At 40.5% G+C, this 26,655-nt stretch overlaps 1 long non-coding RNA gene across 3 annotated transcripts in view; it reads left to right on the forward strand.

The window, feature by feature from the left end:
* The first annotated feature begins 1,208 nt into the window (after window positions 1-1,208).
* Window positions 1,209-26,655, forward strand: part of LOC143666499 (uncharacterized) — a 59,421-nt gene continuing 33,974 nt past the window's right edge. For all 3 annotated transcript variants that reach the window (XR_013167664.1, XR_013167665.1, XR_013167666.1), the window contains exons 1-3: window positions 1,209-1,409; window positions 19,046-19,184; window positions 22,573-22,666. This is a non-coding gene — a long non-coding RNA (uncharacterized LOC143666499). The remainder of the gene's footprint in view (window positions 1,410-19,045; window positions 19,185-22,572; window positions 22,667-26,655) is intronic.

Raw genomic sequence — 26,655 nt, forward strand, 5'->3', positions numbered from 1 at the left:
CCTGTAAACCATGTACCAAGCTAGTTTCCTTGGGAGGGATTTTTAGGAATTGGCTATATACAGAAGGTCAGTCACTTTTTCAATAGACTTGTCCCACCTGATTGAGTGAGAATCCTTCTCAAATATGACATTCCGGGTATAGAACTAGTTACACAATTGAGTTGTGCTATTATTCTGGTAAAAGAGAGGACAGATTATGATGAATCTACACAAAGCTATATTCTCATAAAAAGTACAGAGACTCATTAAGTATTTATTTCTGAAGTTTGAGGGATCAGGTGAGAAACAGATGCGATTACAAGTTGCACTTCACTCTAAAAGCAGAGGCTACTAAATAGAAAGTTAGAGATGAGGAAAGAGAAAGGGCTTCCTCATACATCCATGAAAATGCAATGATAAAACATCAACACTATTCCAAACAAATAACCAAAATTAAATTTCCCTCATCAATTCATTCAGTTCTATGCAATTTATTCTTATTCTGCTGGGTTTGGGTTAGTAATATGCATTCACAAAGTAGATTAAAATGAATCATGGCAGAACATCAACTAGTTCCACCTCCCATCCCATATTATGGACAGCCCCTTAAAATATGAAAAAGTTAGAATGGGCATAGCTCAAATACCCCTAAAGAATGGGAGAAAGATCAAAGGTGATGGTGGAGTTAAACAGAGAAGGTAGGGTTTAACAAATGAGTATGAGTGCTGAATACTTATATAGATGTTTCTTTTAGTCTCCAGTGTCTTGAAGTAGCTAGAAACAAAAACCTAAAATTGTGGAATCGTAATCCATACCAAACTCTTAAATCTGTTCTACAATTAATTGTTGTAGCGTGCTTTGAAATTTATTGCTTTTTTCTATACATGTTATATTTTACAAGAAAAGAAAAAAAAAAGTTGATTGCGATGATTAATGCACAGCTAAATGATGATATTGTGACCCACTGATTGTACACTTTGGATAATTACATGGTATGTGAATATATATTATAAAACAATTTTAAAATGCTAAAAAAAAAAAAGTTCTGGAAATCCTCCTGACTGTCTACTGATACAATATGAAAGTTGTTTCAGCTGTGTGATCCCAGAAGCCTTACCCAAGAGTCTATTCTTTTAAATGCCAACAGTTTAGGTAACCTGGTACAATCCTTTCCCAGAAGGCCATGAGGCTCACCTTTGTTGAATAAAAGATTCTAACCAGTGGCCTTAATTAGAACCTTCAGGCCAGCATCAGAAGAAAGCAGAAGCCTATCTGATTATGAGTTTGAACAATGAGACTAATCATAAGACTGAACAATAATACAGCAACCTATAACAAGAGAATGGAGAAGGAACTTCTATACTGGGGTAGAGTGCATTAACTATTTAACCAAACCCTATTATAGGGTTTGATCACTGTTTCTCCTAAAGGTAAGAAATATTATGGGTAGTGAGGGTATTGACCAATCTCTAGGGCCTTCCAGGGAAGCACACAATTTCTGCAATACCTGTATTAATAACATTTTAATTATAGAAACTTAACCTAGGGAAGGCTGAACATCTCTTTCAATTTAACAATTTTTCCCATGCATCTTATAATAATGTTGAGTTAATTAAGAAATATGAGGCAACACAAAAGAAAAACCTAATTATTCCTAGCATCTGTCTTTTTGTAAGGTGAAATAACAAATCTTTATGATTTCCATGGGAACTCTTAAAGAATCTAAATATTGTTATAGGTGTGAAAAACTGTCCTGGAAATGTTGTTTTGTTTTCTCAATTCGAATCCAAACTTGGGCAAAATCAAGAGTCATCAAAATATATTTGGTCACTTGATTAAGATGGGTTCATAGACACCTGAAGGAAAACATTTGGTTACCTAGCTAATCAAAGTTAAAAATAAAATACTAAAAGGCAACATGATTGGAAAGAATCCAAGCTCTTTTACGCTGAGTAATCTCAGTTCTTTATTGTTTTTTAAAGACATAAGAAAGTCAAAACAAAACCCAGAAAACTATACTAGTGAAACAGTTTCTCTACTATCCTCACAAAACAGTTTATTCTTTTAAGGGAAAGATAAATTCAAGTTACGAGTTCATGTATAATACAAAGCAGAAAATGTTCCATGAATTTTCTTTTTCTACATCATCATTTTGCGAATAAGGCCATCCATATTGAGCAAACTTTGCTGAAATTTTGACATCTTTTGCATCTTTTTTTCAGACTGAGGTTTTATAATAAACTCAGACATAAAATTCACTTTCTTCATATTCTCTACAACTTGCTATAAAACTCACTGTACTCTAATATTCTGGAATACATTGCTATTTGGGGAATAATCAACTACATTTTGTTTCTTGAAAAGCAAAGCCTAATCCTATCACCTTACATACATGCTAGTTTCTAGTAAAGCTCTGAGGACCAGAAATATTTTATTGAGGTACAATTTTCAGGCAGTTAAATTCACCCCTTTAAGGGGGAAGTTACGGATTTTTGACAAATGCATTCAGCTGAGTAACCATGGCCACAAATCCAATATAAAACACTTCTTCACCACCCCCCACACCCAAATCCTCTTTCATCCTTACACAGTCAACCCCTCACTGCACTCCCAATCCTGGGCAAGCACCGAACTTATTGTGTCCCTACAGTTTTGTCTAACAGAGAATGGCATATAAAAGGAATCCTAGACTATGCAGCCTTTTGAGTCTGGCTTCATTCACTTAGTCATTGCATTCTAGATTACTAATGTTGTTGTGAGTCTAGTCATTTGTTTCTTTTTACTGTTCAGTAGTGCTCCATTGCACAGATGTACAATCCTTTGTTTACCCATTCACAAGTTGAAGGGCATTTGGATTGTCTCCAGTGTTGAGTGATTATGAATAGAGACACTAGAAACACTTGGGTACAGGTTGTTGTGTGAACATAGGTTCTCATTTCAATTGGGCATATCTAGGAGTGGGACTGCTAGATCTTGTGGTAAATGAATGTTTAACAATCAATCTCTTTCCTGCGTGGCTGTACTATAGGAGAATTCCAGTTGCTTCATATCCCCACCAACACTTGGTGCTATTGTCAGGATTTTGTTGATTGTTTGTTTTTAGCTATTCTAATAGATGTGGAGTGGTATCTTATCATGGTTTTATTTTGTATTTCTCTCATGACCAGTCATGCTGAGCATCTTCTCATTTGCTGATTTGTCCTCCATATATCTTTTTCAGGAAAATGTCTGTTTAAATCTTCGACAACTTCTAATTGGGCCACTTGTTTTATATTCATGTATTCTAAATGCAAGTCCTTGTTTTGCAAACATTTTCCCCCAACCTGTGGCTTGTCTTTTCATTATTTTAATGGTGTCTTTTGGAAGCAAGAGATTTTAATTTCAATAAGATCCAATTTATCTATTTTTTTCTTTTAGGGATCATGGTTTTTACCATACTAAGAAATAATTGCCTAACCTAAGGTCATAAAGATTTTCCCTTGGTTTATTCTAGAAGTTTACAGTCTTAGCTTTACATTTAGGTCAATGATCTATTTTGAGTTAAGTTCTGAATATGGTACAAGATCGAGATTGATTCTTTTGCAGTGGATATCCAGCTGTTCCAGCATTTGTTGAAAAGACTATCATGTCTCCATTACTGCATTTCCACCTTTGTCAAAAATCAATTTACCTTACAAATGAGAGTCGATATCTAGCCTATCTATTGTGTTTCCTTGATCTATCCTTCTGTCAATATGTCATTTTTTTTTATTAGCATAGTTTTTTATAGGTGTTGAAATCAGGGAGTGTGAGTCCTCCAAACTTTGTTCTTTCTAAAAATGTTTTTGCTCTTCTTGGCTTTTCTAAATTTTTTGCCTTTCCATATCAATTTTAGAATCAGCTTTACAATTTCTACAAAAGTCTTGCTGGATTTCGATTTGTATTGCATTGAATTTATAGATAAACTTTGGGAAGAATTGACATTTTGACAATATTAAGTCTTCTGACCCATGAGCATGCCTCTATTTGTTTAGGTCTTTTATTTTATTGATCACCAATTTAGAGTTTCAGCATGTAGAGGTACATATTTTGTTAGTTGTATATCTAAATAGTTCATAGCTCTGGGGTCATAGTAAATGGTATTGGGCTTTTAAAATTTCACATACAAATATTTATTGCTAATATATGTTAAAAAAAAAAACTGAGTTTTATATATTGACCTTGTATTCTACAACCTTGCTAAACTTACTTATTAATTCTAAGAATAATTCTGTGGATTATTTGGGATTTTCTATGTAGACAACAATACCATCTGCAAATAGAGACCTTTACTTCTTCCTTCCTAAGTAAGGAAACTCATTGCTTTCTTTCTTACCTTATTGCTCTGACTGGGACCTCCAATTTGATGCTAAAGAATAGTGATTAGAGCATTTATCACCAATATCAAACTAACTAACTTCTGTTTTACCTAGAAAACTGGGAGAAAGGTTGTTGAAAACTTACTGTAATACACAAGAATTTTAGCAGACTAAAGCTCATGAGTACATAGGACAGAATTTTCTGCAGCCACACACTTCTCCTTCATACTTTCTTAATGTAAAAGTTTCCTTATTATGATCCAAAAATAAAACAAGTGTATAGCATATAAAAATAGTATGTCAAGTACAGAAATTTAAAATGATGCTTAGTAAGCAATGTTTCATTACTCAATATTATTAAAAATTATCTAGGTAATCAATGATTATCAGTTAATTAACACAATTTAATTTTAGGCCAAAGTTTCAATAGTTACCTGAGGAGGTTGGAAATTATATACAAGCTGGCATACTCGAAAGCATAAATACTGCTGTACAAACATTTGTCAAAATTGTCATTCAATTTAGTAAGATAAAATTTACATTTTTCATAATCTTAAATGCTATATAGTGGGAATGTTAGTTTATTTGATCAGTAAATCAATATAAGATTAGAAAGTTCATAAGAAAAGAATCCAAAATCTTATAACAATATAAATTGCATATTTTTAGTCTACTCCACAGTAATAAACTCAAGGAAAGATACATTCATATTGTTTATTTTATAAAAACAAAATTATTAAACCAGTCTAATTTTCCAAAGATTCATCTTAACTATGTGAACTCAGATTCCTATATAATTCTAAGTAGCTTTTTCTATAAGGAGGATTTTTTTAATCTAACCCTTTTAAAGTGTTAGCTTCTTCATTTTCTTTAAGTTAGGGGAATATGAGATCTATATAAGTATTCCTTTATTTCTGTATGCCATTCAGATCAGAACTTTATTTTAAGACATGCAATAAACTAATCTGGAGGTAGAAAAAACATTTCATACTCATACAATGAGATAGCAAACCCTTTTCTGAATTACAGGCACACAGACAATACAGATATATAAAGAGCTCATGACTTCAGTTCTACACCTTCAGCCACAAATCAAAAATAATCCCAGAAACACAAAAGCTCATGGGTTCAGATCTCAAAAAGCTTTTCTTCCCAGTGAGCGTGAAATTCTTAATTGATTTGTGCTTACAAACAATAAAAAAAGAAAAAAAACTTACAAGCCAGAGTCTCTGTCTCATCAGAGCTCCATTATCCATCTGTAAGAAATCACCAAAAGGTCAGATCATAAAACCAAATTCCCAAGTATTGCTAACACCAGTGGGGAATAATGAACCAGAAAACACACATACACACATGTGTGTGCATGCACACAAACACACACACACATACTCCACAGACTAGCAGAGAAAAAAAAAAAAAAAGGTAGAGAAATAGAAAGCCAGCAAATTCCGAGTTCTATTACCACCTGGGATTCCCTCTGGAAGCCAAGGGAAGACGTGCCTGGGATAACGCAGCTCTTGAGATGCACTTCTTAAGCCACGTAGTTTAATTGACGTCGTCAGGTTAGTCTCCTTGGGCATCTCTGTAGAATAACCTAAAAAAAAAGCATAATTTTCAAAAAGGTAAAATTTTAACTCTTATGTAAATATAAAATGAACACATGTCAAAGATTTTATTCAATTCATTAATTAGCGAGGGAGCCAGTAATATGTTAAATTGGCTTAAAGAACATTTGAGAAGCTAGGTATTTAAAGATAATTTACTAAAGAAATTTTAGAATACAATTGCTGAGTTAGATACAAAACCATTTAATGTCCAAAAAAATAATAAGCTGTAATCTTTAGGGCTATCAGTTCTACCAGACAGAAATTACTTGCATCTTTACTAGACAAAAAAATCTCCAAGTTACCATGTGTTCTAGTTTGCTAGCTGCCGGGATGCGATATACCAGAAATGGGATGGCTTTTATAAAGGGGAATTTAATAGGTTGCAAGTTTACAGTTCTAAGGCCATGAAAATGATTCCAATTAAAGCACGCCTATAAAAATGTCCAAACTAAGGCACCAACAAGAGGTTACCTTCACTCAAGAAAGGTTGATGAAGTTCAGGGTTTCTCTCTTAACTGGAAAGGCACATTGTGAACATGGCACTGTCTCCTGGCTTTCTGTCCAGGCCTCTTGCTTCATGTAGCTGCCCCAGGGACATTTTCCTTCTTCATCTTTGAAGGTCTGGCTACATGGACTCTGGTAGTTCTCATAGCTATCTTGTCGTTCTGAAGCTTTTTCCAATATGCTTCCCCTTTTAAAATATTCTAGTAAACTGATCAAGGCCAACCTGAAATGGGTGGAGTCCTATCTCCCTCTAATGAAAGATTAATACCCACAAGTGGGTGAGTCGCATCTCCGTGGAGAAAACCTAATCAAATTTCCAACTTACATTATTGAATAGAGATTAAAAGAAATGGTTGCTCCCACAAGATTGATTAGGATTAAAATATGGCTTTTCTAGAGTATATAAATCCTGTCAAACTAGCACAACATATCACTTCACCAAGTAAGGACCTTTAACCAAAAGTAACCGGAATGTTGAACAAAATACATTCTCCATCTTGGGTGAGCCTGGGTCATTCACCTTTTTTGTCTTATTTCCAAGTTTTGGATAATTTTTCTTAACTCTAAATAAAACTTGCTCTACCTGGGAGACAAACGCGTCAAGTCACAGTGTCCTCAGAGAGCAAAAGTAATAGAATTGATAGTTCTTGATGGGTGAAAAACATCCACTTCCCTTTGCTCAAGACGTAAAAGCTAATGTGGTTCAGAGCCAAAGCCAGAACCCGAGATTTCAACCTCCACATACATTGTTTGAAATACTACTCTCCAAAAAAGGTCTGATGGTTTTTAAGGAATGCATCAAGATAATCAAAATCAACAAAATGAGAAATAGATATTAAACATTAACTAAACTTAGGCACCTTTTAGAGAAAGCTGAAGGGTGGAGGGAAAAGTAGATTAAGAAGCCTATACCTCTTTCTGAAAGGGTGAAGAGGCATTTAAAGTTAGAAGTTCACAACAATAGAATACCCTACCTGGTTTTCTCTGACTCTCTCCCCTTTTCTGTCTTTGTGCAAATGCCTCCTTCCAAAGAAATTGTGGACCCCCAAGTTGAGGGGGCAGGTCCTGTCTGTCCAGGTGTCTGCCCTGCCAGTGATTCAGGATCACTAGAGGGGGATATACTTGGTTTGAAAGGATTATGTACCCTGGAATAGCCATTCTTTAATCCTGATTCATCTCGTGGAGGCAGTCATTTCTTTTAATCCCTATTCAGTACTGTAGGTTGGAAACTTGATTAGATTATTTCCAAGGAAAATACCCACCTGTGGGTATTAATATTTGATTAGAGGGAGATGTGACTCCACATATTCCATGGGGGGGGGGGGGGGCGGGTCTTGATTAGTTCGCTGGAATCCTTTAAGAAAGGAAACATTTTGAAAACTTCAGAGCCACATGATCCACAAGAGCCACCAGAACCTACAGAGCCCGTGCAGCCAGAGAGCTTTGGAGGTGAAGAAGGAAAATGCCACAGGGGGAGATCCATGAAACAAGAAGCCTGGAGAGGAAGCTAGCAGACGTCACCATGTTCACCATGTGCCTCTCCAGTTGAGAGAGAAACCCTGAACATCATCAGCCTTCTTGAGCCAAGGGATCTCTCCCTGGATGCCTTAGATTGGACATTTCTATAGCCTTGCTTTAATGTGGACATTTTCACAGCCTAGAACTGTAAACTTGCAACATGATAAATTCCCCCTTTTAAAAATTGTTCTCCCCCTTTTAAAAACGATATATTTCTGGTATATTGCATTCCAGCAGTTAACAAACTAGAACACTTGGATTTGAAAATGTGATTCATAGATTCAAGCTCCCCAGACCCATTCTACAGCATGACCGGAGGGTTGGCTTTGCTGCCTCTGCTTTCCATGGTCCTCTTAAATTACCCTTGGATTTTTTAGGTTAAGTTCCTCTCTCCTTTAAAATCAAAATGAAGTTGGGCAGGAGGCTGTGGGACAATTTATTCAGGTTTCTGTTCCCCTGGGAGAGTGTTTTTCAAGCTGCTGGAGCATACATTTTTTTAACCTTTGTATTGTAAAATAAAACACAGGTATAGATAACCACACAAAACAATAGTGCCGCTGGGTGAATTATTACAAGTTGAATTATGAACATTTTGATAAGCACCACTCAAATGAAGAAAGAACTTGGCCATCCACCCCAGCAACCCATTTCCTTTCCACCAACGGCTGTCATTATGCTGGACCATGTTTTAAGTTGAGTGGGATAGCATGGAATAGGAAGTATCCATGGGCATCAATACAGCTGGGCATTTTGTCCTAGAATTTCTGTTCCATGTAACATGCATGGACACGTCTCTGGGTATATTTGTATGTGTTCTTACTGGGCTTCAATTTCTCACTGTTGGTCACAAATCAAAAAAGTTTGCTGTCCACTGCCATAGGTAACATCCTGTCTGATGGACCACCAGTGGGGGAGATAAAATTCCAGCCCCAGATTCCATGGTTTTGTCAGTTCCCGAAAAGCAGGGGCAGGCACAGCCACCGGATCACATGAGTCACACTTGACAATGACTCCAGCAGCTTCTTTTCTCACCTCTCAGAACATTTTAGAAAACATAAAATATTTTTAAAGAAGATAAAATATCTGTCCATATTATGCTGAAAAAAAATGAATATGGAATATTATAAAGAAAGCAATTAATCCACACTTAAAACTAATTGCCTAACCCAGTGGGTCTTTAAATTATTCATTAGCGCTATTTAAAAATAATTGCAGTTTATGAGGAAAACCCATTATGGATTTCTTTTAAGAATTAAAAAGAAAGGATTTGCCTTTTTATTTACCGACTGCTTACAACTCTTAAAATCGGCCCATTCTTAGATCAGCTTAACAGTCTCCTCATCCCCTTCCTTCTAAATCTCATCAGCTCTAACACTTATCATACCAGCATGTCATTGGTTTCCTGTAATTGACTCTGAACTCACAGAGAAGACAGTGATATTGTCCTGAAAGACCACGAAAGGTATATCCATAAAGGATGGGGGCGGGGGATTGAGGAGACTTTCAGAGAACAAAGCAGGAAAACATGACCTGGATTAATCCTCCAACTAAGTTCAGGTTGGTCCTTCCATCTCCAACTGGATAACCTGGTTACATTTTCTGAATTCTCCCTCTTCTCTCCTTAGTTACTTCATGCCTCAAGCTCTTTAATTTCTCTGCTCTTCTGGTTCCTCCAAAGAACACTCGGAACTGTAGCCATAAAATGGTGGAACTAGAAAGGATTTGGTCTAGTCTAGGCGTCTTGAAACTGTGTTCAGCAAAATCACAGGGACTCCTTGGAGGTCCCAGGAGCTCCCCAATGGGAGTGACTTGTTGAGTTGGTAGGGCTCTGAGATCCCAACCTCACCGCAATTCCCCAGGGCCCCATTGTCTCCATCAGAAGACCCAGCTTAGGGCCATCTTAGGATTTCATTTGAAGAAAGTGTTCTTCCATTAGGAAGGAAACTTAAAAATGACCCTTATGATGTAGAAGGCAACCCTAAGTCCCAGACATGGGAAGAGACTTGCCCGAGGGGAGGCAGCTAGTTACAGAGGCAGAAGCAGACCTGGCCCCCAGACTCTGGGTCTAATATCTCCCCACTCCATCAGGCCAGGCCAGGTGAGGGACATTAGCCCAGGTACATTGAAGAGAGCATAAGCCTTGGGGCTAGAATGATTTGGATCTGCATCTGATCTCAGCCACTTTCCAGTTCTCTGTCCTTAGAGTTTTGTTTTTCCTTAAATGCTCTTAGTCTCGGTTTGTTAATCTTTTAAGAGTGGAGATGAAAAAATCAGGTTCCTATAGTAAGATAAAGCTATTGCACATGGAAAGACTTTATCTAGAATACATGTAGAGCCATCCACAGCACCTTTTCTCATAGAGATTTTCAGTAAGGACCCCACTGAGAATGTGCTGAGATAGTCACCACTGTGCCAAACAGGAGGGCGCTCCCCAGGGGAGACAGCTGGGTTGGGTTGTGTGATTTTTTTTTTTTTTTTTTTTTTTTAAAGGAAAGACAGAGAGAAGGAAGGAAGGATAGAAGGAAGGAAGAAAGGGAAACATTTTTAAACATTTTCTTGTTTTATTGTATTCTGTTTCTCCGTTTTTTGTTACATGGGCTGGGGCCGGGAATCGAACCGAGGTCCTCCGGCATAGCAGGCAAGCACTTTGCCCGCTGAGCCACCGCGGCCCGCCCCGGGTTGTGTGATTTGAGGAAGGTCTCCACGTCCTGTCCCTAATATACCACTGCCCAGTTGGTTCACAACCTCTCCCGGGGTGTGTAGTTTTCTACACACACAGATGCACACACGCATATACACACAACTGCTGCTACAACAACTGTACACAGATACAAATGAGAGCTTGTGGGAGCAATTCCACTCATCCCAACAGCATTGGTCCATGGGCACCCAAACTTCTTAGAGCCCCGCCCCCTCCCATCAACACTTCTTCCTTCTCGACATCATTAAAAACAAACAAACAAGGGTAGGGGAGGGAGGCAACATAAAAAGAATATGAACTTTTGCAAGTCACGATAAATGTCCATTTGCAATAAGCAAGCAAATGAGCAGATTGTTCTGGGTGGAAGGAAAGAGGGAATCTGATTAATGGCATTGAGGCCTATAGTGAAACTTACTTTATGGAGGCCTAGAATTCATTCTTCCTCCCCAGGGCAACAATACTCTCGATTTTCATGTTTTTTCTTCCTGGGGTCAGCTCTTCTCTAATCCATGGCCATTTGATTAGGATGGAGTTGACCCTGCCCCCAGCTTCAGAAGTGGGCCTTCGTTAGCTAAAGCCAATGGACACATCCCATTCCCTTGACCACAGAGGCTCAGGAGGGGACTTAATTCAATCCAGCCCAGGAAAGCAAAGATATGCTTGTTGGAATTACTGAGAGAAACCATCTCTCTTCCATCGATCCCAATCTACCTTTATTTAAATCCTTGATATTTGTTCAGCATGGGTTTTTTGCAATAATTTTCATTTATTTTTCTAAATACTACATTATATCTTGATTACTGAGTCTTGCATGCCCCTTTGCATTTTGCATCTGAGGCCAGTGCCTGCATGGGCTTAGCCCAGCCCTGGTCCTGGGAGGACATGGGGGTCACAGCTGACACAGCCATTCTTTTTACCCAAGGAGGAAGTCAATATGGGCCACCACATGGAGCCTAAGATACCCATCATTAGATGAGATGAAAGGAAACCCGGTTTTAGTTATTCGAGCTGCTAGATCAAGCCTTGCGTAAAGTTAACCCTACTACCTAATGAGTTACCAGAAGAAGTACAATTCTCTTTATGCTGTGAGCTACATCAAGTTATTTTCTGGGGTTTAGAACCAAAATTTTGCAAACTGACACATTAGCTAATGACAGGGTTGAGGGCCTAAAGGTCTTCTTGTAGGAAATGCTTCTAAATACCGGAGCAACACTTTCTCCTTAAGCATATGGCCAAATAGAACCAATGCGTCCTTGCTGACTGTGTGTCAGCTCCCTGAGCAGCACTTTTCATGGTAGCCTAAGATTTTATTCTATAATGTTTAGACCCCCTTTAATGTGACAAATACTCCATACACATTGTTTAATTTAATTCTCACCCCCCAAAACACGTATATGAGTTCGTACCATTATTATCCACATTTCACCAGAAAGAAAACCCTAACTAAAAAGGGATGAGTCACTTGGGTAAAGTCACACGCAGCAAAAGAGGAGGCATGTGGCCAAATATGTCACAACCAAAGCCAGTATTTTTAACCATGACCCAATACCATCTCAAGAAACTAGCTATAGATGGAAGAAAAATACCTGATACAGAGAAGGTGCTCAATGAGAATTTGGGAAATGAATGAATGAGTGAATGAGATAATTCATTGAAAGATGTTATTTTACAGATTTTGCACTCATTTCATTTTAATTTTACCTCTCTAAATAGGATGCAAAAGTGCAGCCTCTTTAGATTAGGTTTGGGTTTATAAAAGCTTTTCTATTAAAGGACACAGTGCCCAGGAGTTGCACATTAACAAGGAAACAGAACACAAATGAATGAAAAACACACACAGATGGAATAATGGCTATATATCTTTAAAAAAAAAAAAAAAGTCCATTGATAAATTCAGTCTCCTTACTTCAAAGGGCCACAAGTGAATCAATCAAGGTCAATGACTTGAAAATGCTTTGTAAACTGTAAGGCAATAGATAACTGGTTATCATTATGTTTTTATGCTTATCTTCTCCATTCAAGAACTTACCATCCAAAAAGCTTAAATTGAATGCTAAATTCCTCTCACTCTAAGACCTAGAGTGATCTCTTGATGAGTGTGTTCATAAGAAAAAAATCAATACAACGCTGAGCAATAAATTTGTCTGACAAAAGTAAATATCGCGACAGAAAATTCCAGGTTTTTACCATTCTTGACCAAAATAATTAGTAAACAAACTCCTCCCAAAGTAAAGATGGAAATACAATCATTCAGTCTCTCCATGTTAGATCTGCCCAGAAACTGAAATATTGTTAGCAAACCCAGATTTAAATTTTGTGCTCCAATGAATTGGTGGATCTCTGAGTTTATTGTTTTGATTTCTCCACATTCTACTACAGGGAAATTATGCAAACTCTTACAGCACATGCAAAGAATACTGATAATTATGGAATCTGCTGTTTCACCTAAAGACAACTTCATGAGTCTCCACCCATCTATTGGCATGGGAGCCTGGGAATGGTTAAGGTGTCACTATTCTTAAGACCCCTGGCGGGACAGATGTGCTGAGTGAGCCCGAAACTGTGCAAGGCCAGAGACAGGTAGCCAGCTCAGCACCTGCAAGTCAGTCCAGCTGGTTTGCTCTGAAGTCGGTTGCGTGACAGAATTAAGCCATCCTAGAACCCAAAGCTGGGGGTCAGAAGCACTTGGAAAGCTTCATAAAATGGAAACACCAGAGTCACCCTCTAGACCTGCTGAATGAGCACCTGAGCCCAGGAAATCTGCACTTTGAATAAGCCCATGAGGTGATTCTCCCACAGAGACATAAGCACACTTGTTCTAATTTCATGACATCGCAGAGCCAATAGCGGCAAGACTATTCGAGACTTTGCTTTGTCTGCATGACATTTCACATCACTACTTTTATTTTATTTTGTTTTATTATTATTTATTTTCTTTTTTGTGTGTGCAAATGTTGGACCCCCTGGCTGTAACAGTGTCATGGAGATAGAACCCACAGGCTTTGCTTCAGTTTGGAAAGTCGACACTGCTTAGGGGCTGAAAGAATTATATTTATCGCAGAATCTTAGAAGGTGTCTGTTTCAAATGTCCCATCTGCATTCTCCAGAGTGGTTCTCTCCCACTGAGGTTCAAAGTCTTTTCCATGTTATAAATAATGGCTTTTCAACTCTGCGAAGGCAGCAAGTCTCTTAGTTACAGGCTAGAGACCTCTTTTCACCAGACCATCCAAAAAGAAAAAAAGTAATGGAGTGTAATGGAAAGCAGACAGGCCTTTAATCTTGCAGTTACTTGCAGGCGGATTTGGGTACATTGGCAAACACTATTGAGCCTCAGTGTCCTCATCTGCAAATAAAGATTTAATGGCATTATTACACTTTATACCTACCTTTTGGAATTATGAGAATTAAATAAGACAGCCCATGTAAAATTATGCACTAACAAATGGTTTCTATTATTTTTATTATAATTATTATTATTACTAAATGATGTTTTCCGAACCTCCAAACACTTGAGTTTTTGCATGAGAGGCAGTCTAATCAACCATTTTCTTACTGAACATGTGAATATAATTCCAGCTATGGTTTGCCCAAAGCATAGTTAAGTAAACACATCATTGCACTGAAGATCAGGGCAGTCCCACATTGTTTTTCTCTAGTCAGATGACACCTGGAATATTGCAATTATTTCTAGGGACTCCACTTTAATCAGTAAACAGACAAACAGCAGTGTTTGGGAAAAAGTGACCAGGAGAGTGTAGGAACCTAAGAGCAGGTCATCTGAGAAATTGTTTTAGGAACTGGCATCCTCAGCTAGGAAAAGAAATGTCAAAGCGGTGACAGTTATCTTCAAATATTTGCATAGTTGTTGTAAAGAGGTAGAATAAGACTTGCTGTGATGTCCCCAAGTAATGGAATTAGAATGAAGACATTGGAGATGAGCGAAAATGTCTTTTCAGGACTAAGAATCTGAAAGGACTCTTGGATCCAGGATTTTCCCTGAACTGAGCTTTCTGCTGCTATTCCAACCTAACAAGAAATGTGTGTTAATTTTTAAACAGCCAAATTCCAGACCGGCCCTTTCTGAATATTCAAACATGGCTAGGACTCTTGCTGGGGATGGGTAGCCAACAAATCAGAAAAGAATCACTGCGAGCCACACAAGAAAAACAACCCTTGAGACATAACTTTATGGGTTTCAGAAGCCAGCTGCTTCAGTAAATGATTTAAGGGAATCCAAAGCACAGGTGCTGGGCTCTCTATAGTTTCTGTCCCCCTTTACCCCAAATATCATGATTACTAGGAAAGTGGGGAGGAGGTCTTTACACAAATGGACCCCTCTGCTCAACACACACTTGCCCCCAGAACTGAAAACAGATTCAGAGCGAAACAGGGGCTTTCCTTAACCTGAGAAGCAGACACTTGTTTAACAGGAACCAATACCTCAAAATTCAGGAGAGTAGGAAAGCAACTTTTTATTAAACTTGATTTTCATGAATTGCTAAGTTTATCCCATAAAGATATTAGATTTTTTATTTTGTTTGATAATAACATCACCGCATTAAATCAAATCTTTTCTGGGAAAAAGCAAAACAACGATTTTTTTTTACACATACCAGGAAAAATAAAGGAGTTAGCCAACGCAGATGATATACGACAGCCCTTCCTGCAAAAGAATATCATGACTTTGTGACTTCTTATCATCTCATTCATTCTCTGAAATATAAATCAGTCATGGGGGAGCCATTTCATGGGGGAAGACAGTGGGGTGTGAAGGGGCTACACCCCTTACTCTGGATCATGCAACAGAAGTGTGACATGTGCCACCAAAACTCAAGCTTGCTTTTCTGCCTGGTATGTTACAGACCGAGGGAGTCCAATTCCTTCCAGGGGCAATTGGGGAGTGGAGACCAAAAGGCCAACTAAATCTGGTGACCAGGCTAGCCCAAGGCAACAGAATAACTTGGAGGAGATGCTAAATTAAGAGCCAAGGTTCTAGAGATTAGACTCAAGGCTAGAAACACCCAGATTACAGTGTAAACCGGGAAAAGGCTTTCTGAAACATCTGAGGCACTCCTGTGCCCAGAAGAATCTTAGTATTTGCTGACTTGACCTGGGTTGACAATTCTTGCTGAAGGTTCTGCAAGATGGTAAATTGTAATTTACTGAGTCACAAGTTAGATCTCCATGTGGAGAGGCAGAGCCACCCCTCCCTGCAAAAGAACCTTGGTTTACATAGACCAACCTGTGGGTGATGCCTCTGGAGTTGTGCAACATGGAAGACCCGCTGGGGTGGTCGGGAGTCACAGGTGTTGGAGCTAATGAACAAGCCTTTCGGACTGCATAGCCTCTGTATCTTAAAGTGGCCGTGCTGCTTTTCTAGTCAGTGTCAAGTATCCTTTAGCACTTGTGATGTGAAAAATATTTTGTGCCTTTATGGGGGTGGGGGGAAGATCCAGTCACAAGCCAATTGCGAATGTAAATAATGGTATTAAAAAGAACATAAAAAGAAGCGTTGGATAAATTCAAGGGTAAAACAGCAAATCGGTAGTTGCTTGGAGCCCCCAAAGACTCTACAGAGAATCAAGAGAAAAGTAATTTCTGAAACTGTTCAGTGAGCATTCCAACAAGAATTTATTTTAATTGCTTTATAAATTGCTTTAATCCTATATTTATGGAATCATTAATGGTCTGAACGGGTCACTTAAAATTTTTCACTTATGCTTGACCAAATTTTATGGAGAAAATTACATGGTTTAATAGTATTCACAGAATTGAGGACTTGCAAAGGTCTCAAGATGTGTCCTTTTAAGATAGTAAAGGTCTGTGACTCAATATCACTTAATTCTTACAATGGCTTTGAGAGGTAAGTACGGTTATTCTCATTTTATAGATGAGGCAACCGACCCTTGGAGAGTTTGAATTATTTGTTAGGAGAGCAATTTGAGGCAAGAATCCTGCCCTGTTCATCTTCCTATCCTAGGGACCTGGGGGACCTGGCACTTGGCAGATATCCAGAGTGTTATTTCAGGATATCTTTAAGTGTGGTCCCCAGACCAGTAGCATCAGCGTTACCTGGGAACTCGTTAGAAATGCAAATTCTCAGGCCCCACCTGAACTCCTAGCTCAGAAATTCTGGGCACAGGGCACAGCAACCTCTGTTTTAACAATCCCTTCAGCGATTCTCATGCATACTAATGTGGGTGAGAACTCTTGTATGATATGAATATTGAATGGGGATTGTACAGCCCATAAGCGGTGGAACCAGCATCCTCAAAGCCTGGAGGTCAAAGTCAAAAGGAAGAGCTGAGATGAGAGGCAGAGTATTAGGTTTTAAGGAGCTAGGCATGTAACATTGCAGCTAGAGGCTGATCTTGATTGGAGCCTCACCTTGTCTCACTCTGTCCTTGCCTTAAAACAGCTGTAGCTGGTCAAACCACCTTCTGGTTGGTTGAGGATTCGTACACAGCTGCAGTACCCACACCTCACCTCTCTGTCAACACTGTGCAGAATCCGGGTCCCTTACCTGGAAGGAACACAATTAATCAAGTTTCCATTTTTCTGGCTTCCTCCAAACCCCCCCACTGCGAGGGCCACCCGAGGAAGGAAAATTTCACCTTGCACAAAACCGAATTTATCTCCGTTCTTTGCACAACAATACAATGAAAGCCCAAATGATTTTTTTTCCACATTTGGTAGCACTTAGAAGCTTTTCATCAGCACAAGAATAAAGAGGAGAACTATTTCCCTCGTTTTCTGTTTACAGCAGGGATACAGCTGAAAGAAAATAATTTAAATCTATAAACAACTGAGATGTTTTCAACTTACGACAAACACCAAAGACTCAGTCATTTATCTAGAATCACAGCTTGTCTGAGATGAAAGGGGCCTACGAGATCATCGATTCCCAATGGTACCTAGATATGGTTTCTGTAAAAGAGTTATGTATATTTACATAACATGCATTGGGAAAAAAGAAAACTTACACAGCAAGCCCATGATTTCATGGATATTGTTGTTAGATTGAAGCTGAAGTCATTACTAAGTAAATAGCAATAGTGAGGTGACTTCAAAAAAAGTAAGCAAATAAAGAAGAGCCCAGGTGGTGCTCAGAGATGGCAAAAATCATGAAAGTGATACACACGAAGTTTGTTGATTAGCTCTTAGGGTCCTGGCAGGAAAGAGAATTCAACCAAATGGTTCAAATGGAGAGCCTGCCATCAAGGAGATATTTAGTTGTGGGTGAGGTTTAGAGAATCAGATGAGACGGTGAGGCACTGGAGACTGGATAGAGGAGCAAGCTGTTACCACCCCTAGGACTGGAGGGGCAAGGAGAGAAAATAGTATAACAGGAGCTACGGGGGTAGCCTGGCAAGAGCCAAGACAAAGCACTGAAGAGAAGGAGCAGGGAAGAAGGACCCAACCTTTCCTCCTACCCTCTCATCTTCTGCTGGTGCTTCCATTGGCCAAACCCCACAGGATGGCAGAGGGCAAAGGAACCAGGTGATCCCAATGGTAGAGGTCAGTCTCCATGGACACAAGTGGGACAAAGGATGGGTGGGGGTGGCAGGATGGCTGAAGTGAGTGCCAGGACAAGGAGACGGTGGTCCATTCTGAGCTGCAGAGCCATCCATCCAGCAGGAAATCAAGCCTTCAGGCAGGTTCACTAGGCTGGGCAGAGATCTCAGGCAAGTTACTTAAGCTCTCTGAGCCTAAATTTCATTATCTGAAAAGAAGATTATTTCTGTTTTGTAGATTGGTTGTGGAGATTATAAATATAGAGTAGGTGCTCAAAAAAGAGTTGCAACCATCATGCTAAGTGAAAGCAGCTAGGCACAAAAGGCCACATATCCTATGATTCCATTATTATTAAATGTCCAGAAAAGGCAAGTGCAGAAGCCTATGAGTGGTTGCCAGGGGCTGGGGGTAGGGGTGGGGAATGGGCAATGACTTCTTTTCGACAGGTTGAAAATGTTCTAGAATTAGACACGGGTGGTGGTTGCACGTCAATGGGAATATACTAAAATCCACTGCATGTACACTTGAAAGTGATGGATTTGATGGAATGTGAGTTATGTCTCAATAACAATCTCTTTGAGAAACAAGCAGGTGTATATCATGGTTGAGTGTCTGGATTAATACCCGGAGCCTATTTTCATAATCGTTACGTGTCTATAAATAGACTTGATCAAAGAAAATGGTAAATGGTGACCTCGCAGTTCAAGGACAGGGTCGTTTCTTGTTCTAAGACAGAGAACCCAGAGGCTACATCACCATTTATCTATAGTACTCTGTTAACTAAACAATACTGAGGGCTTCCTAAGAACCTCCTGTGTTTTAACTCACCGAATTTTTACAACAACCCTAAGAGGTCAGTGCTAATATCATTATCTCTATTGTAGAGATGAGAAAATTGAGGCACAGGGAGGTTACATGTCCCAAGATCAAAGTGCCAGGAAGTATCAGAGGGGATCTGAACCAAGGAGTGTGGCTTCAGAGCCCGGGCTTTTATCCACCACGTGGGACATCTTCCAATAAAACGTATGCTATTAATATTCCTATTCTACAATTGTTTTCAATCTGAATAGCGCGACATAGTTTACAGATCATTTTAACAGAACCGAAGGAATATGTCATTGAATTCAATGTTGAAAAAGCATCCTGAGCGAAATTCAAATTCAGCAATCCTTTATGTACCACCTAACTGATGATAATGGTTTTTGTCTGCGTCTATAATCTCAGGAATACTGCCTAAGAAAATGAGCACACTCATTGTTTGAAAATAAAAGCAAAAGTGCAAAAGGTATCACTCCTAAGGCCTATTTCGCCCCATGCATTATAGTTTCCAAAGCACTTCCACACACATTCTCTTATCTGATCCTTGCAAAACTCCCTGGAGTAGAAAGAACAGAAACAGCTTTGCATCTCATGTTGCAGATGATAAAAAATGAGGTTCCCCAAAGTTGAGACACGTCTCAACTCAAAAAATTGAATTCAGGTCTCCTGGCTGATAACCTTCCTTGCACCACGCTGTCTACCAATTAAATCATTTAGGGGATAATATATTCCTAATGACTTGGCCAATTTGGCAAATATCGTTTTGCTATTTCCGCTGTGAAAGGTGTCTATAGATAGAACAAATTTCTATCAATTGCATGTTCAAATATGAGTGTTTCTATGCTAACCATCATTTTTTCCCAATGTTGAATTGAAGCATTCAAATGACTGGTTTTATGTACAATGCCTATGGAATGAAAGGAGGGAAATGAGCCCTGATTCTCCTTGATTCCCAGTCTTCAATTACTTGGCCATAGAGTTGGCCACGTGATGGACTTTGACGCTGCCTCCAGAGGGCAACCTGTTTAAGACAAGCCGCTCTGGGGAGCTGCACTCCTCCTACTTTCCAGTTGCAGGAAGGAAGGAGACTTCAGCTCTCTTGCGGACATCCATCCCAAAGATCAAATTGCCCTTTGTGCTTTCACAGCCAGGAAATCCTTCATCAAATCCAGGTAAATCCCTCCTTCCCTTCTCTAAGCCCTCTTCTTGTTCCATTTTCTGTGGGGCAGGGGAGTAGCTGGTTATTCTCAGGAGTAGGAGCAACCCCTGAAATCCACCACCCCAGCACACCGCAGGCCTCCCCAGACTTTAGAGTCAGACATCAGAGTGTTAATTGCCTTATACTGGCTCCCAAATCAGCGCAGATGGGTGCAAAGCCAAGCCAGCCAAGCTAAGAATTTCGGGAAGAAAAGGCAGCACGCCAGGCTGTGGCCTCCCCAGAGGGCCCTAACGTCACCCCACAGCTTCTCACCCGTGGTTCCGTGCCACTCCTGAAATCCCCCACCCCCACCCCAGCGCCCTGCCCCTCTGACATCCTTCCACCACCCCCATCCAGACACCCAGCACAGACGCATGAACACAAACAGGAATCCCTTGGGTTTGCCTGTTCACCCACTTTCTCAGCTCTCCTCCCACTCCATCCACGCCCCCACGCCCCACCTGATCCATTCACTTCCTCCTGGGTCCTGCAACGCTCCCGCCTCCCTTGGCACAAAACTAAAAGGCTCTTCTTTCAGGTTTCATTTCTTACCTCTTCTCTTGTCCAAAGCCAGGGTTTCTAAGGACAGCTTTGCACAATAAGTACTTTTTCATATCTCCCGTGGTATTTGTTCACAGTTTAGAATGACCAGGAGACTCGGGTCTGCAGCACTTGTTATTAACAGAGGACCGGGGGAGTAATAAATACCAAGCAGACACACCGTCTGTATTCGGTAACCCCTGACCAAGGATGCAAAAGAAAACTTAAGCGCCTGCCTTGTCATTGGGCCTCTCTTCATACAACCGGCCTTGGTTGGGAAGGTGTTAAGCTGGAATAAGATCCTGAATATGGACAAACAGTCCAGCCAACCAGAGATGGTTCTGGATCCCATCCAGTATCACTATTGAGTTGGGGGGCAGGTCTCATGAGGCCTGAATTCCTATAACCCTGGTCTCCAAGATCCAGCTGACCTGACAAAATCTCTGCTCAGCTCTTTCTTCTGCAAATGGTTCATGTTCTTATCAGAAGCACCGGGTCCCCGCCACCTGTCCACCCCCCAACTCCAGGTGAGGCATCAAGACCTGGGCATTGGCAGATGGCACTTCCAATGAGGTTTGGACCACTCCAGAGAATGCAGGAAGCATAGCCTATAATCACATATACAATAGCTCTTGGGTGGGTGGGTGGGGTCTCCCCGATTGAGCCACCAAAACCTTTGTATAGCACCAACTTTGGCAGTCACTTACTGTTTTGCAATTAGATTCACTTGGGAAAAATGGATCCATTACTTCAAGGGAGTAGCTACCCAGCAGAGGACAAGAGTCTGCTGACAACCATATGGCAGGCAATTCACACTGATGTCAACAGAAAATTGCACATGAGTAACTGCAAGGCAAGATCCATCCCTAGGAGAGACTCTGAAGTTTTATTGTCATAAAGGAAAGTGGTAAAGGATACAGGAATTTAGTGTGGCTATGTAAAGCCATCATTTTCATGAAAACACAGACCTCTTAGGGCAAGTTGAACAATAACAAATAATTCATTATAGCCCATTCTTCCAGACTTTTAAAGTCAATATCCCAATAATTTGTGAGAAAATTCTTAAAAGTTGAAAATAAAGACTATAATTCGAATAAAATGATTTGAGCATTGTTTTCGGTTCTCTAATAAAATATCTACTCTCTGGAATTACACCGGGGTCTCCTCATACCCCACTCCCACCCTCACTCCCCTCCCCTTAACATGCACACACAGTCAACCTACCCTCAGAAATGATTCTTATAATAAGTGTTTTTTCTGCTCTATTTTGGAGGGACAGAGGAGAGTGCCTTTTGCAAAATGTCTCATTTTTAAAAATTTCTTTTAGCACACTGAAATTCTGCTCCCAGCAAAGAGACACTCGAGAATAATCTGTCATGAATTAGTAAAGAAAGATCCTCAATACGTTAATACTCACACAGGAAGAATTCTAAGGTCTAAAATACAAAATCTACCATTATAGGGTCTGAAGTAGAGATTACGGGTGAGATGGATAAGTAATACATTGGAGATAACAAATATGGATTCCATAAGGGCTGTCACTTCCTCAACAAGGAGGTAAAAGCATCAGAGCCAGCCTTGTACCCTTCCTCTTCTTACAGAAATCCCCTCAGGTATGAGGGTTAGCACCCTGATTCATGCTCATGCCAGCCTGATATGATCCCATACAGCTTTTTCTTGAGAACTTGCAGTACCCAAAATAAGTCAGAGTGATTGCTCCTATATCAAAACAATCCCATTTTAATTTGCTTGCAAGAAATAAAGCCTTTAAGTGTTTGTTTTCAAAGAGCTGGATGTGGATTATAAATTCCGAGAGGAAAGCCATTGCCTCTTGCTTTTATTTTACTCCTGCAGGCTCTTAGTCCATGATTGCTCCATCAATTTCATAAGAAGGACGGATGCTGACGAGAAAACGAGAGGAAGAGAACATTAAGTTATCTGAGAAAAGGTAGGAGGGTCAGGAGAATTTTCACACCGCTCACTATGTCATTGTTTGATGGGAGGCTCATGGGACAAGCTAGGGCAGTGAGTTTAGAAATAGCGACCACAATAATAAGAAGAGTTAACACCTGCTCAGTGCTTGCTGCATGCTGCATCCTCTTAGTGCATCCTCTCCAGTACCCAACGTGGTCCTAAATCTCCCGACTTCACTGTGTCTGGTACACTGTTATACCCATTTTATGGATGAGGAAAGAGAGTTTAGATCATGCAGGAAATGAGCAAGAAAGTAAGAGGATTAATTCTGAAGGAATGGGATGAGGCAGAAAGCGTAAAGAAAGGTCCTCTAATAAGTGAGTGAGTCTGGCCAAAACTTCAAGTCTGGGTAGGTTTGGTGATGGGCCCACAAGCCAACAAATGCAGGAGAGTGTAGGCAGGTACCAGAGAGCAGCAGGCAGGCAGGTTGATGGCCTGGAGTATTAGCAAATAAGTCCAAGTTAGCAAACTGTAATCAGAGGCACTGAAAAAATATTTATTGAGCAAGGGCTCTTTCACAGTGGTTCCCGCATTTGATTCTTATGATGTCCCTGATCTACAAACACTGGGACGGGAGGCTCAGAAAATTACTTGACGAAGTTCACACCCCCAGGAATCGGCAGACCCATCCATTCAAAGCACCACGGAAGCACAGGCTGTGCCAATCAATTCAGCTGCCTCCCAAAGCACAGGGGTCTACTTAACCCCACCCTGATTTATGCTGCCCCTGAAACACTCCTGTGACAACCAAACCCAGGCTCTTTCAGTATAAGCCACGGTTTCAGACCCTGGCAGGGACAGCCCCCCAGGAAGTTAGCCCGTGTGTGCTCCAATGGATGTTTTATCCATAAGAGGAATGACTCTATCTACAATTTGGTGGACTGTTGGTTCCAGTAGGTGACCTACGGTGGCAGGCACAAAGAGCAGGTTATCCAGGTTCAAAGGTATCAGGCCAGAGGCCAAAGCAGGGATCAAATCATGAAACCCAATGAAATTATCCAGGAGGCCGCCCAGGCCAGAGCCCAAGTCCTGGAAGAAAAGTCGGAAGCCAGTGGATCAAAAAGAAGCAGAAGGCCTGCTCTATAGTTGGCCCATCACATCCATGAGGGACCTCAGCTGAGCTCAGGACTGGACCTGTGCAGTGAGCAACTTGCCCAGCAAGTAACTGCAGTGTTGATCGGAAGGCGCTCTAGGTGATTCCAGAAATGCTCTCTCTCTGTGTGCCCCAGATACTGAGATTACAGACGATTTTGAGCTTTGTTTGAATTCTTACCCTTTGGGGCAGCTAAAATACAACTCATTATCTTTCTTTCTCTGACACTTACTGCCATTACTACTTAAGCCACCTTGGTGTTATCCCCAAGGCCTTATTCAAATGTTCCTTTTTAACTCACTCTGAACCCTTCTTGGAGGGTCAGAACTTTTTAGGCACTTCCAAAGGTTGGGTTGTTAAAAGCCTCCTCCCAGCAATTTAGGAAGGAATCCTCATTCCAGTTCCCTTTAACTTCCCAGCTGCCATTCTCTCTTGGGCTAACCGAGATTAAGGTCTAACATGTTTAATGCTGCTAAGAATGAAAAAACCCTTTTGTTAATTTTTCTAAAGATAAAAATGTAGCAGAACTCCCGAACAAGGGCACCAAAAGGTTTTCCAGGGGTAGCAGCTGGAAAGGTGATAACTAAAGTGAAGACCAGTATGTCAACAGCAACTGCACTTAACAGTCTGAAACTGCTTTACTCTGTGCCTTTGAAGCAGACCCTTCTGAGAGCATTTGTTTCTTTACAAGAACAGAATGTTTGAAAACCAAAATTAAACAAGGATTTTGACCGTATGGTTAAACAAAGTTTGTGATAATAGAGTACAGAGCTCAGTTTAGAATTAAGAATAGAACAACTGTGGTTATCCTAAACATTGTTGGGGAACTAGAAGTTTCAGTGAATGAATTAGTTTCATTTTTTTAAGACTGGACATGGGAGCGATAAAGTGATGATCAATTTTCAAACAATTTGCTTTTTTTTTTTGAAAAAATGCACTTAACCACTCAACTGGTACTTAACCTGATTTAATCATTTGTTGATGTTTCAAAAGACACTTCCGAATCTAGTACGGCTCAAGCTCTTTAGTACTAATTTTAATTCTAATTCCACCATAGGCCGGCCTCCCTTGCCTCTGCTCTTGCCTCCCTGTTGTATTTCTTCAAACCGGCAGCTGGAGAGGTCCTTTTCAAACGTGACAGGCCATGGGACGCTTCTCTGAAAGTCCTCCAGCGGCTTCACTTCTCAGTCAGAGCACAACCCAAAGTCCTTCCTTGGACTTGCAAGGCCAGCCAACTCCCGGGAATGACATTCCTCAACTTACCCCTGACCTCATTTCTTAACACTCTCTCTCTCACTCCACGCTGCACCAACCTCCTTGCACATGCTGAAACAAATATGCCAGACCTGCAGACTTCAGCACAGTTTGTTCCACTCTTTTTGATCTAGGAGTAAATATCACCTTATCAGTAGGGCCTTCTCTAATCACCCAAGTTAAGACAGCAAATTCTTCCCCCAATACACACACGCACGTGCACACACACACGCACACCCCTTGTGCCTTTTATTCTGCTTTATTTCTTCCATATCACTTATAACGATCTATTGAGTTCTTTTATTCTTTATTTATTACATGGCTCTTCCCCCACAAGGGCAGGGGCTTTGTCTGTTTTGCTCGTTGCTAAATTCCCAGCACCTAGGACGGTGCCTGGAACACAGCTGGTGTTACTGAATTTGTTGTATCATGAATGGGTGTTCCTGACACTTAAAAGTTGCTCAGAAAATGAACCTTCTAGTTTGCTTGTCCAGGCTGATGAATCCAAGGCCTGGGAATTGTCTGGCTGGCTCAGTGAGATAGGTGATTCTAGTCACTGATCAGCCGCTAACTAGCTGCATGAATTTTAGAGCTGTATGAATTTTAGAGTCCAGTCTCTCTCCTGCTATAAGCACTGCCCACTTTATATTTTCATTGTGTATTTGCTCATCACCCTCTTAGACGACTAGTTTCCTGGTGGCAGAAACTGTATTTTTCATATTCAATATGCATTTGTTAAATGCTTGCTCTGTGTCAGGCACTAGGCCAGACATTCCAGGACATAGAAATACAATATTATTCCAAGACAGCTGCACACATGTGGGAAAGTTGTGTGCAGTGCACAACTTGCACAATGGTATATAATGGCACATAAGGGTAATTGATCAATTATCAATTCCAGTTTCTTATACCTTCCAATCTCTCTCACATCCTTTTGCTCCACTGCTAGTGGTCTAATTAGCCTAATTAATCTAATTAAATAATCTTTCTGGATTATTGCCTTATATTCTGTGACAGCCATGAGAAGGTGCCTTATAGACCTCCAACTACTGGGAGTGTAATTGACCCAGGGCTTCAGGCTGCCCTTTGAAATCCTTGCAGGATCTGTGCTCCCAGCCAATGACTGAGCTTGGCAGAATTAAACACAAAGGCAAGTTCATTCCTGGGAGACATGGACTCCCGTGATAACTGGCTGCGGGTCAAGAAGTCCCCGATAGGCTTGCCAAACTTTCGCTAAACTGCAAGGAAGTCTAGGATGCTTTCACCAAACTTTCCTTCATTTAAGGCCAGGCTTGCATTGGAGTCTGACAGCCCACCCAGCCTTCGCCAGCTCGCACCCCATTTCCTATCCCAGGTGTTTCCCCTAATAAAATCCCTGCCCATTAAATCCTGCCTTGGCTTCTGCTCTGTGGAAGTCCTGGACCAACACACCATCTTTTTCCACTCCCCAACTCTAGTTTCATTTCCCTACAACAAGTCGCCCAAATAGCCTGATCCTCTGAACAAGAAAATCAGATCGCTTTTCTTCTCCCTGCTACAAAATTCTCTGCTGGATATCCATCACTCACAGGATAAAAGTTAACCTTCTCAGCAAGGCATACGAGGGCTTCCATGCC

This window comes from Tamandua tetradactyla, chromosome 23 (genome assembly GCF_023851605.1).
Source record: "Tamandua tetradactyla isolate mTamTet1 chromosome 23, mTamTet1.pri, whole genome shotgun sequence".
Lineage (NCBI taxonomy): Eukaryota > Metazoa > Chordata > Mammalia > Pilosa > Myrmecophagidae > Tamandua > Tamandua tetradactyla.